Source organism: Anas acuta, chromosome 15 (assembly GCF_963932015.1).
Source record: "Anas acuta chromosome 15, bAnaAcu1.1, whole genome shotgun sequence".
Classification (NCBI taxonomy): domain Eukaryota; kingdom Metazoa; phylum Chordata; class Aves; order Anseriformes; family Anatidae; genus Anas; species Anas acuta.
The window spans coordinates 9,691,013-9,706,754 of record NC_088993.1 but is presented as its reverse complement, the minus strand read 5'-3'; the positions used below and the strand labels follow the sequence as shown (position 1 = coordinate 9,706,754).

General features: G+C 42.0%; 1 long non-coding RNA gene across 1 annotated transcript in view; it reads left to right on the top strand.

The window, feature by feature from the left end:
• The window catches only part of LOC137864938 (uncharacterized), a 45,919-nt gene extending 30,578 nt beyond the window's left edge, over positions 1-15,341 (top strand). Inside the window, exon 4 of the long non-coding RNA XR_011101693.1 lies at positions 13,502-15,341. This is a non-coding gene — a long non-coding RNA (uncharacterized lncRNA). The remainder of the gene's footprint in view (positions 1-13,501) is intronic.
• The last annotated feature ends 401 nt before the right edge of the window (positions 15,342-15,742 follow it).

Sequence of the window (15,742 nt, the reverse complement as noted above, 5' to 3'; positions counted from 1 at the left end):
TTCTGGGATCCATTTTAAAGTTCTGAGAGCTAGGGAAAAGCAGACAACCTCCCAGGCTCAGTGTGTGTTTTAAATAACAGAGTTCTCTGGCATCCCAGCTGTGATGGCCTAGGCTTGGAGGCCATCAGAAAGGATTGGCAGCAGCAGGGAACCACAGCTGTGGAAGCGCCACAAGCCTGTGTTGGGAGGAGGCTTGAATCCCACTTTAGCAGGGGAGGCTAAAAGGGCTGAGAAAAGTTCCATAATGGTATAGCCTTCCATTAATAACAATTGGGACCTCATTGGCAGGCAGTGCTTCGGTTTCAAACCTTCCTTGAGACTGTAATTTCCCTTAGGAGTTGACTTAAATTTAGTCCATTTGTCTGCAGTTTGTCTGCAAGGCGCTATTCCTGCAGCGGGGCAAGCGGATGGAGGTGAGCAGCAAAGCTCACTGCTCTTGCAGGTGGCCGAGACAACTTCATCGGGGTGACCTGTTACTTGGCAGCTCGGTGAAATTGTTTCACACTGGGCAGGTGACCCAGGTGCTGCCAGCAGACCAGAAAGCTGAGCCGGCAGCAAGCTGCAGGCTGCCGGCACTTTAGCAGTGGGGTGGCTGGTGCCAGCAGGGTTTGGCAGCAGTCAGCCCTGACGTTGTGCTGAATGCATTGCACGGGGCAGAGCATTTGGGGGCAGGGAGTTTCTCACTCTAGTTAACATCCATGTTCTCTACTTTTGGTAGAAGTGAGGTGTTTCTGGGGAAGGCTGAGGTATATAACCTGTTCTAGAGAAGTGCATTATTATGAAGTCGAAACATCTATAGGGGCTTGAGAGGTTGGGTTGAACTGCTATGCACACTGCTGAGTTTCAGTTTCTCAATCCATTTCCAAAGTGAGATAAGAAAATGAAATAAGACCACTTTTACATAGACTTTTCAACAACGTAATATGGTCTTAACTAATCTGGTAAAAATGTGTATCTTTAATTTACTGTATTCTTTCTGGGCATCCTTTTGTGGATGATGTCTAAACATAGGCTTTAAAATCTTCAGCTCTTGTAGACTTAGCAGCAAATGGAAGTGCTTGTACTCAGATGTTATCTTTGTGAGTGGTTAAACAAGCTGAATGTTTTTGTATGTATAAGCTATTTTTAAATGGGATCAATATTTTCTAAACACTTGCACAAAGCAGGGATTTGATTCACAATTGGATATTTGGTATTTCTCAGTTATTTTATATACTTCACCCTCTTTTGCCAGCATGGCATTAAAAGAACTGTTTTATTTTCTCAGCCCCTGGAGTACTGGATTGCAGATTTTATTTTGTGTGGTTTTATCATATTGTAGCTCCAGATTTATTCTTCCACAATGAATATGGAAATAAGATTTTCAGTTGTCTATGAACTAGAACTTTACACCCATTATTATTTCTTATTTTCCTCCCTCTGTCCTTCAAGCTGGAAGGAAGCCTTTTACATTGGAAATATTTCTTTCTCTCTTGGCCTTCAAAGTCCCTCAAAGCCTGAAGTTGGCTGCTATAATCCTGCTTTATCCTTTTTTCAACCCCTAAAAAGAATTGCTTGTGAATCTGCAGTATTCCTTTTGTTTTTGTTTTCAGTCTCAACTTTCACTGCTTTATGATTCAATTCAAACTGTTATCACATGTTTGCTTTCAGGGAAAGGCTTTGGGGGGTTTACATTTCTTAATCCTACCTCCGAGTAACAAAATACTCAAAACACTTGGAATGGAGGATGTGTGCGCGTGGCTGTGTAGGCTGACCTGCCTGAGAAATGCTTCCTTCAGGCTTTACCTTACCTATTCACAACATCCGTGGTGACTGTGGAAGCACTACACCCAGTGGTCTTCAGTTCCAAATCATCTCTGGATTGATGATTCCTGGGCAGTGGTCAAGGGAATGGAACCATTGCTATTACAGGCACATTTCAATTTTGTATATTTAACTCAAAATTTCTTGCTAAAACAAATTCCTGGCCAGATCAGGAGGGAGCAGGAATGGTGTTTGTGTTTGCAGAGACTTCTCATGGGGACTTTCTTTTTGCTCAGTTGCTCTATTAAACTCAGATGAGCGAGCTCGGTTATGACCTGTGTATTGGGGGAGGATGGGGAGGACATGGTATATAACTGCAGCACAGTTAATCAAAATCCTCGAAGGCTTAGACTGAACACATCTCTGACTTTAAAGTATCCTCCTTTTTCATCCTGCGTATAAACAGCAGCAGTATAGAGTCTGAACCGCTAAAATGATGTGCTCTTTTGCAGGTCTGAGTAGTCTCAGCAACAAAAACCTGCCTGGCCCCTGTCCGTGAAGCTGCACTATAGTGCAGTGGTTCTGTGGGAAGAATGAAAAATCATTAAAAGTGGGGGAGATGCCCACTAGAGGGGAGGGAATTTATCAGATGTGTTGCAGCAATGAGGGAAGGGAGCAGTGAGGTCCATGATGAGCTGGGAAGACTTCCACAAGCAAAAAGCAGTAGTTATTTATCCAGCGTATTCCCTCTACTTTAAGAAAAGACGGGAAAGGTAGGAGATTAACTTACCTCCCGCTGTGAGAGTAACAATGCTCCAGGGAGAAGAGACTTAGTCTTCCGAGCAGCACTGAGATATGATGGCTGGTTCTCTTCTTCCCATTAGGAAGAAGAAATCATTCTTCCCACTGCTGCAAACCAAATGAGTATCTGACTGAATGCATTTGAAGCAAACAGCTAATAAAATCTAAAATAAATGAGATTACTGAATCAAATCATAGAATGCAAAATATTTGTGTAATTGTGTAATTCAAAGCTGTTGCAATATTAATGAATATTATAATACAATGATTAAACACAGGATTCATTTTGGTTTTGCAAATGCGCCTAAGTCTTTAATCTAGCAGGGTATTTCAACATAGGTAAATTTTGTTAAACCTTTCTGTGAGAGCATTTTATTTAAAAAGCACGACTGTAAACCCCTTACTGTTCAAAGCCCTCCTCATCACTCATTGTTTCCTTTAGTCTGCTGCTTCCCATTGTTTCTGGCTCACCTACTGAAGATAAAATGAGACTGTGCAGCCAAGAAGCCACACTGAGCAGTGAGAAGCCAAGGATATAGTTCAGCACAGCTGAAGTCCAATTGCCTAAAGCACCCTCTTATTCAGATCCTGCCTTTGCTTTTCCTGTAGTCTGATCTAGCCTCTTGTATAAAGTGTTTTCCTCTGAATAATCTTGCTGATCACAGTGAACTGTTTAAGGACCAAGGTCCTGCTTAATAGCAGTGAGTGTGGCAGAAAGTAGCCCCAGGAGAAACACAGAAAAATCTTAACTGCATCCTCATTTATGTTAACCTCTATTTACTTAAGTTTGGTTTATACATCCCAAAGTGCCAAACATAAGCCAAGCAATATTGGTGGGTTTTTTGTTTGTTTGTTTGTTCTTTTTTTCCTTCTATGACTTTTTGGATCATTTTCTCTTCAACAGCTTAAAAAAGTAATGTTCCAACACCTTTGTGTTTCTTTTGATCTGCAGGAAAGGTGCAGAACTTCAGTCCAGGCTGAACAAAATTGATTACTCCTATTTTCTACTGTCTGGTAACTAATCTTGGCTCCTTGGAGCCTTGCTTTAAGTTGTTCTACAGAGCTTTTGTGTTGCTGTAAATCACTGCTGTTGTCAAGATGGAAAAGTTTTGAGCTTTCATACATCCATAACACTTGGTGCTACAAGGTTGTTGGCTTGTCTCTGGACTCTTTTGCTTGATCCTGGCAAGAAAAGAGGCAGATTCTTGAAAGTAGCCTTTGTTAGCGCTGTGCAGGTTTGTGGTTTATATCCTGTGATGCGGGGCAAGGCTAAGAGGTTGCCCAGCCCTACTGTATACTCTTGGTATCCTTTATGTTTGGATCTGCCCCCAGATAAACCACAGGAAGCTGTGTAGGCAGTTGGGTTGCTGTGATGAACAGCAAGGGGCTCCTGCCCTAGGCAAGCCAAGGAGTTTTGCTGCCTTGGTGTCCCACGTGCATGTGCCTGCTGCCTCTCCAGGGAGCTGTGCGGTGCCTGGCCCTGCAGTGGGCAGCCCTGCCTCCTCCTCTGTCCCCGCATCCATCGCTTGCTCCCCTTCTCTTTCTCCCCCTGTGATGTACAAAGGCTCGCTGCACCAGTGTCAGTTCACAGAACAAGTGCCCATCAGGTCTCATTTGGCTCTGCAGGCACCAAGCTGTAGGAACAAGGCATTTTCCACTCTAGGGACGAACGGACTGTAATATTTACAGCCTTGAGAGAGTTTTCTTTCTCAAAAAGCTATTCCACAGGTTGAAGCATCTCGCCTGGTTACTGAAAAACCAGTGAAGGGGGAGTAGATGTATTATGTCTAGAAATAGGTATACATTTGTGCTGCAAGGGGAATTAATCATTTGAACAATTTACCTTGGATTGTGCTGGATTCATTGTCACATGAAGTCTTTAAATCAAAACTGGATGCCTTTTCTAAAAATAAGATCGACTCAGAAGTTATGTGTCTGGTGAAGAACTTCCTGAGCAAAATTATGTCTTATGCAAGTTGGAAAAAACAGTGACCCTTCTAGGCCCATTTAACACTAAAAGTCAGTGTTAAGAATCAGTGCTGCGAAGGTGGGTGAATCTCTCCTACCCTTTGGTGTTCCCTTAGGGCTGCCCAGCAGTAAAGTGCATGGTGTTATGATGCCTGCATGAGATGTCTCCACGTTTTTTATTCCGTGTACTCAAATTCATCCTACACCACGGAACTGCTCTAACTCAGCTCCTGCATGTATTTCTAAACTTACAAAAACAGGATTGGTTGTCCCTTTTATGCACTATTCCTCCAAAAGTACTATGTATCACAGGGGTGACAAATACCATCCCATTATCCTGTTCAACCTCATAACATTATAATCATTCTGGCATCTCGAAAAGTTTTGTGCACCTGTATTGAAGTTATGCTAAATCATAGCAGTGAAAATAATACTCTGAGTGCTTTGAGGTGAGAGAATAAAAACCTCCCTGTAGCACACATAATAGGTTCTGGGAGCACTTTGTCATATATAATCAGTTGATTTTGGTACCAGCAGGTAATATGATAGGATCCATTCTTTGCAGAGTGATGAAGGAATCTGGGAGCGACTTGATTTACAAAACAAACTGCTGAGCTATTAGTACATTTAAGCTGTATGTGGACCTTCTCCCCTTCTCCTTTTCTAAAGCTTTCATTTCCTTTCACATGCATAAAGGCTTTTGTGCACCTGTTTGTACATACAGACCAAGATTTGGATTTGTGGCCTCACCATGCCAGCATGAGCAAAACGTTCCTTGAGAGGCAGTGAATGCCATCAACATGCTACCACCTCTTATAAGCAGTAAGAAAACGAACTTGGGGGGGGAAGAATCCAGGTAGTTCTTTCTTGCAAAAGAAAAAACTCAGCACTGCTTCAACCCAGATGTTTTATTCAAAATGAAATGAATAGCTGATTTTATTTTCAAATGCTCTAAATCTTTTAATTTTTGCTCTGAAAAAAATGAGTAAAATTTGTGTGAAATGTACTATTAGTAATCTTGAAAACAAGGTAAGACCAGTAGCCTTTTCAGTGTTTCTCTTTCTTTGATTAAACTCCTTGCTAAATTCAATCCATATTTACAAAGTGTGAAAATACTTTTTTTTTTTTTTTTTTTTGCTCAGCTTGCAGTACTGTCCTCGTGTATCTGACAATTGCTACAGCAGATGAGGAAAACATCAGGAACAGGCCAGCATTGAGCCTGGGTTGTGCAGGGAGAATACAGGGTGATCCTGGCCATGGCAAAGGTTGTTACTCTGGATTAATGGCATAACTAGTGTCAGTTTTTAGCATTAGCCATGTAGCTTCATGCATGTATGTGTTTAAGAAAGGTCTGGATTTGCATGTAAGGACTGTCTGAGTGCTTGCTGGGTGCGTCTGGCTGCACAGCACTATTTGATTTCCCTGTCCTGTCACTCAAGGTGGTTGATTTCTTTATGTTACAAGCAAATTATATTGCCTAATGATGATTTTCTAAAATGACATCTTTTTATTTTTCAAGCTCAGTTTTTCAACAGAAATTGCCCAGGTCAATCTCCTCAAACCTGTAAATGAATTGCAGGTGCAGATGGGGCTAATTGGACCTCTCTGACACTGCAATTTTAGCCCTTTGAGCCTTCAAAAGACCGTGGATTCAAATTATGGTCTACAAAGTCACAAATTTAAAGTCTCTCTGAAACTCAGGCATTTACTCAGTATAGTTGAGCTCCTCCTGAAGCTGTTAAACCAACGAGAGGTGATGAGCACTGCTGGAAATTAGGCTGTGAAAATTTAAATGTCTTAACCGTGAGAATTACAGAGACCTTTGCAACAAGTAACCTAACTTCCAGCTCAGCAGCTACCTTCTCCCTGCACAAATGCTAAATTTGCCTTCTTTTTTAACCATGGTCTGTGTTATCACTGCTGAAATACGCCTTGGCATCCTATTTAGCTGATAGTGTGTTGTCAGTACATAGTGTGATCTCCACTGCTGGAGCACTGGGCATAAACCACAGCTGTACAAGTGCTCTTTCTGAGTGCGCCACTTCTGGAGATGGAACAGAGCCCAGCTGTGCACAGCATGAAGAGGCAGTCAGGTAGATGGAGCAGAAATGCAGTGAGGGAGAAGTAGTGTGAACTTTCACATCCCAACCTTCCCTTACAGGTATTACACTGAGCTCTTGTGTAGGCTCTAATGTATCCCCTTGCCTGATACTAGCTTGGAGCCAAGTTACCTACCCACGTAGAGACTTAGCATCAGTCCAGAATTTACGTGTTCTCAATATCTGACAAGGCAGCACTGTAAGGACAAATGCAATTTCACTGTAAACACAGCCCAGCTGTAATGTTACTTGGGAGTAGATCACCTCCAAAATGAATTGCGTTCTGCTGCTCCGTTGAGGTATTAAACCGTGTGATGAACATTTCAAAACTGAAGCCCAGCCACTGATTAGCCACAGTGCACATGCATCAAGCACCCTACCCTGTCAGCAAAGCTGCTGGAGGGCTCTGGGGACTGCCAGCCGCTCCCTCCTGGAGTACAGATCTATCGCCTGAAATTTCTCACCTTAATGCTTATTGCGTAAATTGCTTAGACTTATGTATAACTCTGCATTTGAGTATACAGTTTTGAGATGACCTCTGATGTTCAGACACAAATCCTAATTTTCTTTTTCTTCCCCAAAGTATGAGTGCCCAGGGCTTTCTGAAAATGGGGCTATTAAGGTTTCCCAAACCTGGAAACATCTAAGCATTGGTCTCTTTGGAAAATACTTGCTCTCATTGAGCTCTCTGTATAGTCATGTTAAAATAACTAATTAGTATTTCTTTTATCCTAAGCTTCATAACAAGATTAGCAGCAGCATGACTCTGCTAACTAGTATGAGGGTGGTGGGATTTCCTGCATGTATTTTATCTAAACCAGAATATCCTATGAGAGCCAACAGGTGATAAGGAGGAGCAGTGACAGCCAACCATCTCTTGACAGCTGCATGAAGCAGTAGTGACATCCATTCCTCTTTCTGGGTAAGAAGGAAGACCAAATGTCAGCAAGTACTTGCATGACTGCGGTGCTCCCTGTGAGAGAAGCAGGACTTCCAGGCAGTGAGGTGCTGCTCAGTGGACTGAAGGTGGCAGCTTCAGCGACTGAAGTGAGTGCTTGAAACTCCTGCTGCCACAGGAGAAAAAAATCAACCTGTTTGCTGCAAAATTGCTCCCTTGCAGTGGTCTAGCTTTTCTCCCATGGATGTATTTTGATTTTATTGAGAGCACAGTGAGACCTAGCTTTACAAACTCTCAGTCTACCTCTTCAGCCAGCATTTTCCTAATAGTATAAGTAATCATTTTTGTAACCACCAAAATGTAGCTGTGGGAACCATGACCCCATTTGAGAGTATTTCATTTTGCTAAGCAGAAGCTGTGCCTTTCTACACAGCAACATTAATTCCTGTAGAAAACCTCTCCCTCAAAGTTGTATCGGCTCTGCTCAGACTGTGGGCTGTATTTTACAGCTGGATTTGCTGCGAGCATTTATGTGATCGTTCCCTCATTGCCCAGGCTGCAGCCTGAAGGCTGCCTTTGTCATCCGCTCTCTCATTTGGCACGAAAACTTCTTCCTCTCAGTTCCCCAGTGAGACATTTACCAGTGTAACTCTGGCCACAGGAAGGCAGAATTAATCTTTCCCCTCAATGTCACACCAGGGTATCACACAAAGCTGGGGGTGAAAGGCTGCACAGAGCCTCCAGAGACCTTCTTGCTGAAGGTGCCACTCTGAGGAAGGATCATGTCAGCCCACACAGCTCCCAGGACATCTCACAGTCTAACTATTCTTAACAGCTGCAGTGCAGTGTTTTATGCACATCCAAAGGCAGCATCTCAATTCCTTATTAATGTTTTTCTTCCAAAAAAAGTTTTTATTGCTAATAAAGCACTTTTTTTAATCGTTCTTCCTTCCTGCTTTCTCACTTACAAAGGTGGAGAATGACCTACAATTTGTTATCTTTGTGTAAAAATTTTCAGTGTATAGAAAGACGATCATTGGCTACCCCGTTGGCTTTCTGTTTTGTGAACTCCTTCAGCTACTTATCAGTGCTCTTTTTTTTTTTTTTTTCATTCCTTTTCTTATTTTGGGTTTCTCCCCAAAGTTCAAAAGCTCGATGAAACATAATTTCTCCTGGTTACTGGTCCCCAACTATTTAAACTAAGACTTTTTTCTTTTCACTTTAGGATTGTTCAGACTATAAATATAAAAGGGAAATGTAAAACTTTGCTCAACAAAATCTGTCTGAATTGATGTGAATTGCTTGACAGGCAAGCTTGGAGCAGTTCATCTCTCCATGCTCCAGCTCTGTTTCAGACACTGCAAGAAAGCTACCTAAAGCAAGAGGTTTTTTTTAGTCAATTTGCTAATTTCTTGCAGTCTTCATCTGCAGGCAATACCGTCTGCAAGAGTAATGTCTTCTTCAGCATTGCTATTCATTCTCAACTCTAAGCTAGGCATTCGTTACCAAAAACTGTTTTGTTCTTCCATGTGATCAATACCCACTCTTTCTCAAATGTCAGTTTAAAAACAGAGAACTACATCTCAGGTCTGGTAAGGGCATGATTTTAACATGTTGGGTATCCGATTTTCATCCTGTATGATAGTATTTCTTGAGCATCCTCATTTGCAATGTAATCCTAAGAGATTGGCTGGTGTGCTGCAAACGCCCCACTTTCTATTTAGTGAGGGCACTCTAGGGGCTCCAGTCCCTTTGACTGACAGTGATAGATTATGGGCACTCTGTGCACTACATCCCCCTGGTTGGCTGGATGCACCACAGAGTAGTTAGAGGATTCTTTGCTGTAGAGAGGAACAATTATAAAGTGTTTTCGAACAGTGAACTGAATGTTTTTCATAGCTGGCAGCTCTTATTTATGACAAGTAGTAATTGTCTCAGCTGAAAAACAAACAAACATTACCAGCAACAAAACAAACAAAAAATAATTTTCCAAAAAGAAAAAAGAAGATATTTTGAAAGGGAATTTGGTGCCCTCAGATTTGCAAGTTGGATTCTGCAGGCCCTGGACAACTTCACGTGATTGAACATCTGGGGTGCTGGGAGGGATGGGCTAGGTCTGTGAAAGGCTTTGTTCCTTGGTGGTGGTGCCAGATCTAAAGGAGAGCTACAGCTATATGATGATCAGATGAGGACTGAATAAATTCTTATTTTTATTTTAAATAATTATTTTGATTTTTGGAAGAAAGTTTCTCAGCTCTCTGATCTTAATGTTGTCCTGGACATGTCCAGAAAACAGGTCAAAACCAAGGCCTGCAGAGACAATGAGAAGGAAGCCCAAAGCTCTCGCCAAATTTCTGACTAACCCAAAGCTCAGCTGTAGAAGAGATCAGTATCTTTGGAACCTACTCAGCTGGTTAAGGCAACATAAGTGGTAAAGGGAGACTCAATGAGCCCTGTGCCTGGCTGGAACAGGATTCCTCTTACACCATTGTTGTGCAAGAAAAATCCAGGGCTGTATCCTGAAGACTAGCTCTCACCTGCTGGGAGGAACTGCAGTAAAAACAAACAAACAAATAAACAAACAAACAAAAAAACCACACACACACACAAAAAAAGAGGAGCAGAGCTATCAGATCCTTCTGGACAGCAAACACCATCCTGACACCCACTTCTCAGCAGTGCTTGATGCAGCATACACTCAGTAAATGCACAAGAAGGGCCATCTACCTAGCATGTTTAGATATAATTGCACGCTATATGGTAACATATGGTTCCCTGGGCTAGAGAAGGTATAATTCATAGAAACTCCCTCTGAAATAGAAAGAACTAGGCACTAACACAGTGCATTACCTTCCAAGCATGTGTTTTTTGTTAAAGAAATTTATGAGCTATGTGGAGCTAATGGATACTTATCAGTCACTGACCTGCAAATATATGTTGGAATTCAAAAGACTTGGCTTCATACAGATTTTTCCCCGTGATCTTTTTTATTTTTTTCGTCTACAATTTTCCTTAAGCAACTTACAAGACAAAATGTCATGGCCTTTGAATTTGGACTCTACAGAACAACCTTTTCTGTGGATTATTTCTCAGTTGGATAGGTTCTGTGAATTCTGTTTAAATCTAATACTTTTTTAAGACTGTCCTAGCAAGTACTTCAATAGAAAATTTTCCCAATGAATTGCCTGACAAAACTTAGAGCCAACAACAGGAAAAAAGGGAGATTGCTTTGTAGGATGGAGGTAAACTTTCTCTACTTTGTTGAACTCTTGACATTTTTCCTATTTTAGTGGGAGGACAAAATTTACCAAGAGATGAATCTTCTTGTGTTGTAAATAGTATCTGTATAACCAGTAAAGGTCTCTTCCTTTATTCTAAGGGCTATTTATTTTTGTGCAGAGAATGTTATACGTATCCCAGTTAAAATGGCCAATGTACTTATGTTTCTTTGTTGTATGGCAAGCGTGGTTCCACATAACCTTTGACAGGAAGAAGGATCCTCCAACTCCTTGGCAAGCAAGACAGAAAAGAACTCCCAGGACAGTCCTGAAAACATGAGGTTGGTCAAGGAGCGCCTCTGCTTCGTGGCTGGGAAGCCTGCTTATCTAGGCCTCATTGGTCTGACTCTTTCCAGCCTCCACTGTGCCTCTTCCCGTGCAGGGGCTTTAATGCAAAGCTGCAGTGGGGACAAAGAGAAGGGAAAGATCAGTGGTGATTGTGAGCTGGCTTTGGCAGCTGGGTTGATAGAATCTAAGAAGTGACTGGCACGGTATAAGTACCCAGTGAGGCATTTGGCTGGGCTTTTTTATTTAGACTGTGAATTATTCTCTGCAGAGGTCCTGCATCCTATCATCCTATCATGTTGTATGACATTCTGGGCAGTATTTCAAGACAAATAAATAAATAGAAACAGTAATGATTCCCTTGCACTTTTCTCCCAGCTGCAGGATTTTGAGAACCCTCAGTACACATTTCTTCCAGGACTTTGTTTGAAAGCCCCTATAATGGGGAGGAGAAAAACAAGAGATTGGCTCTAGAAAAAAAAAAAAAAAAAAAAAAAAAGGACAGTTAAGCTCTCCATTAGATTGTGCACAGGCGAAGCACAAAGCACCCTGATTTCACATTAGTATTAGCAAACCCGTAACAGAAAAAAGTTTTCTGGAAGCTAAGACCCTTTGGGCTCTTTTGAAAGAAGTCAGCATGCTTTAACTAGCATTTTATGTGCTTTCTTGGGCAGAAGTCTCTCATCATTGTTTTCTGCTGATACTTTGGAGATTTGCTGGATGTCTGCATTCCATTGTGTAATTAACTGCATCTGAAAAAGGCATTTTATTGATAGTCTATAGGGGCTATTCTTGGAAGAGAAATGAGTAACATATTTGAAGAAAATGTGTTATTTACCTTTCTCTCCACATGACTGTACGAGGGGTCACTCAGGGACACCTCACTTTGGGTTCCAAAGCTGTCGAGGTGTATTTTCATTAGACATCTTGTGCTGAAGTAAAAGCAGAGCTATGCTTGCTTGTATCAGCTGAGGATTCAGCCATTTAAGTGAGCATAAGAAATGACTTTAAATCTCAGGCTGTCACAGCAGCAAAACCTGATCAAAACTGGTTGGGAATAACGCTCTCTCATGGTTTTGTCTCAGGCTGCACAAACCTGGGCACTGCAGTCTTGGATCAAAATAAACACCCTGTCATGCGGAGTCGGATTTTCAGAGGCAAGAGGATCCCAAAAGAAGCAAAACGCTCTGCTGAAGGGAAGATAAATGTAAGGGCCTGAAGGGGCCGAAACATTTATCATATTTTGTTTTGTTTTCTTTGAGAAAAAATTATGTTAAAAATGAAATGTATTATAATGAAAAGTTCCCCACTGGACCAGCACATGATTTATTATTCCTAAGCATGCTTAATGCCTCCCTAAATGTAGGCAGGTGATGGCTTCAGCTATTAGGATGCAAAAGTTGAAGCCTGGAAATCAATTTCTGGAAAAGCTTCCTTCAGCTGAAAAGCGAAAGTCACACTGGGGGGGGGGTCTGTGTGTCCAAGCACTGCGCAGGGGCTCAGTACCATGTGTGCTTTTGCTAAGAAAGTAAGTGGGAGAAAACGTGCTCTAGTTAGGTCAGCACAGAGGGAATGGGGAGAGGATTACCTGGCAGCAGAGATGGAGCTTGTCCCAGGCCCATTGTGACTTGAATTAGGCTTTACTGCTGGCTACATCCTGACCTCTGAGTGCGATGGTACTGCAAAAGGAAGGTAGTACCTAGCTGTCTTAGGAACCACCTGCCTGGAGGACAGACTACGAAATTCTTCGTGAACTTAGGTGTTCCGTGCAGGTATCATACATGTACAACTGCTTTATCTACTGCACTAGTGTTTCTGTGCTACATTGGTTGCTGTTGGGAGTGGGGAAGGTAACTCACCGAACATTGCAGAGTTTTTTATTTTCAACTTCACAGGTTTTGGGAGGGAGGCCTGAGCCTGGGATTTGCTAGCAATCTTTTTAAACGCAGCCTTTTGGCAGTCAGTCAGGCCCTGGCAGAAGGCTTGCAGTTGCTTATCAAAAAAGTCTTTCATTTAGGCATGTCAAACCTAACTACATTTTTCTTTGTTGTTTGGCCTTGATTTTGAATTTTTTCCAAGTAATATTTTTCAGCCTCTGGCTAGCAATGGCTCTTGGGTAAGTTATTTGATTACCAGTTAAGTATAGTATCTGACACAGAATATGTGCATTTGATTTATACCTGATCTAAATATCTATCACGTTTGTTTCTTGATGTTTCCTTGTTAGGGCTTGTTTCTGCCACTGTATGACTTGGTGTGTGTGTCAGAGCCAATACGAATGATATATCCAGAATCATAAGAACATAAATGCACAAGTGATGATGCAGGCTGATACTTGGCTCTCTTGGTCTGTAGAAGGAGCATTTCCTTGGAAAGATGGCGCAAAGCTTTGGCACCTCTTTTCTTCCTCTCTGTTTCTCCTGCTGCAGGTGGAAGAACATGCCCGTATCTATGCTGGATCTGGTCCTCAATCAGGCAGTCATGTCTCGTTTTTGGAGAGAGTTCAGCGTGATCAGAGGAAGGCTGTCTGCATCACCTGCCTGCATAATCCATCTCTAGCTGGTCAAAGAGAGAAGGTAGTTTGCTGACAAATGCCAACACTTTTTTAGAGCACATTATAAGGTAAAACCTAAAATAAATTTGCTATTGTTTTCATCTACCCTGGGGCATAGCTCTATGCCTGGAATATGTATCAAGAACAATTCCTCTGTTTACAGTTTAAAAATGAGCTATAGAGTACTTACTGCAACTGCCAGTTTCCTGGGAAAAAGGTTTGCAACGACCATCTATTATCTCACTGCAAAAAAATAGTAAACTCTTAACCACATATGAAATTAAGCAATTCTTTTCTGGCAATTGGAGTTTGGTTTTGGTGATAATAAGTGTTGGTTTGTGATTTAATAGGTCATTACCTACTTTGCCTATAATCACAGAGTAATAAATAACTGTTGGCAAGATGGATAATAGCTAGGTCTGAGAGGCATGAAAAAGATAAAGCAATAGGCACAAACGCGCACTCTATATTCATAGGAAATGGATCCTAGCCAAGAAATGCAATATAAACTGGTGTGAGAGAAGATTTTTATTAGATGTATCTAATTTGGGGGATGGCTAAATATCTACATTCACAATATCTAGTTGCCCATCTTGTTTGTAAGACACGCTTTGGACATGTTACATGGAAGAATCCCTTTGTGAAGAGTTAATTCTGTGTCTTATGGAGCCAGACTACCTTCTGAATGACCACACTAGCTTTTTGGGCCTAATTAATCAAAAATCATCGATGCCTTATTGTTTTCATGCTGCCCAATTAAAAATCTCTGCAGTTGCTGGCAGCTTTACTGACTTCTGGGGCACAAGGTGAACCCTCGAATCCCTTTGGGCCTGATATCTGCAAGTCCCAGCTGTATTGTGGACACTGGCAGTCACAGGTTTCAGGAGCTGAGAGCCTTCAGATGGTGTAATTCCTCATCCCTTCCCTTCTTGTGATATCTTACTTGGTTCTTGTCAAACAAATAATGGCCTTTTGTATCCTTTTATATTTTCCCAGCCATTCTTGTTTTCCTCTGTGCAATGTCATATTCTGTGCAGTAGTCATATTATTGCAGCACATCATATTGCATCATATTTGTCACAGATTTATCATATTGTTTTTGATTATGCCTAGATGTGCTGTGCAGAGCTCAGGGCTTGCTTTGTGGTGTGCAAGAAAGGGCGTACAAAAACAAAATCCAAAGACAGCAGCAAAATTCCCCCAGGTTGGGCAGGGAGGATGGCAGGGCTGTGGTGCTCATCACCAACTCTTGAGCTCACCGTTTGTTTCTCCTCTGCCTCCATGCCTTTGACATGGTGCAGTTTTGAAAATGTGAGAATACAGCTGTGAGGTTCTGACCTTACATCGAGGTTGGGCAGAGGCAGCCAGTGGCTGTTGCAAACTGTTGGCTGAATCATGAGGACTGGCTGGAGGTATCTGTCCTCCTTCTCAGGAAGGTTCACAGAGAAAATGTCTTTGCTTATTTTAGGGAGGTGACGAGATGAGGGGAGGAGTGAGATGGCTGCAGAAAGTGCCAGTAGATGTTTGTTCCCTCTGAAATATGAAGAAACAGAGAGCTCCTCCCTGCTTCTCAGTAGTCTCCCCCATTTCGGATGCATTAGCTTTAAGAACTAAATGTGCTTGGGGGAAAGAGATTAAAATTGCGAAGTGTTTTCCTTTCCTATGAGCAGAACTGACAGAAAGATGACAAAATGCTTGTGGGAATGATTAAAGAGTGTGAATGTTCCCATTCACGTCATGTCATATATTGCTAATTTGTACGTATTTGGTTTTGTACCAATCCGGCAAATTTCAGGAAAGAATCTGCCAAGAATCAATGGAAAAAAAAACACCCCTGTATATTCTTAGGAAATTAATAATAAGTATTTGCTGTGTTTTATCTGGATTTTAATGACATCTTTAAAGAGTGATAGCTATCAGGAACGGAAACAGGCAGCAAGGAGAGGTAGGATAGCTCCCAGCAGGGCTCCACACCCTTGGGTCCCTTGACCAGCTCTGCTGTTGGCCCGCAGGGAGGCCTTGGCCCATCATGCGCCCTCCTCTGTGCCTCCACGTGGGAAGTACAGAACTGCCAATTGCCAGCTTTGCGGAGGCCTGAGAGGATCCAGGAGTATTG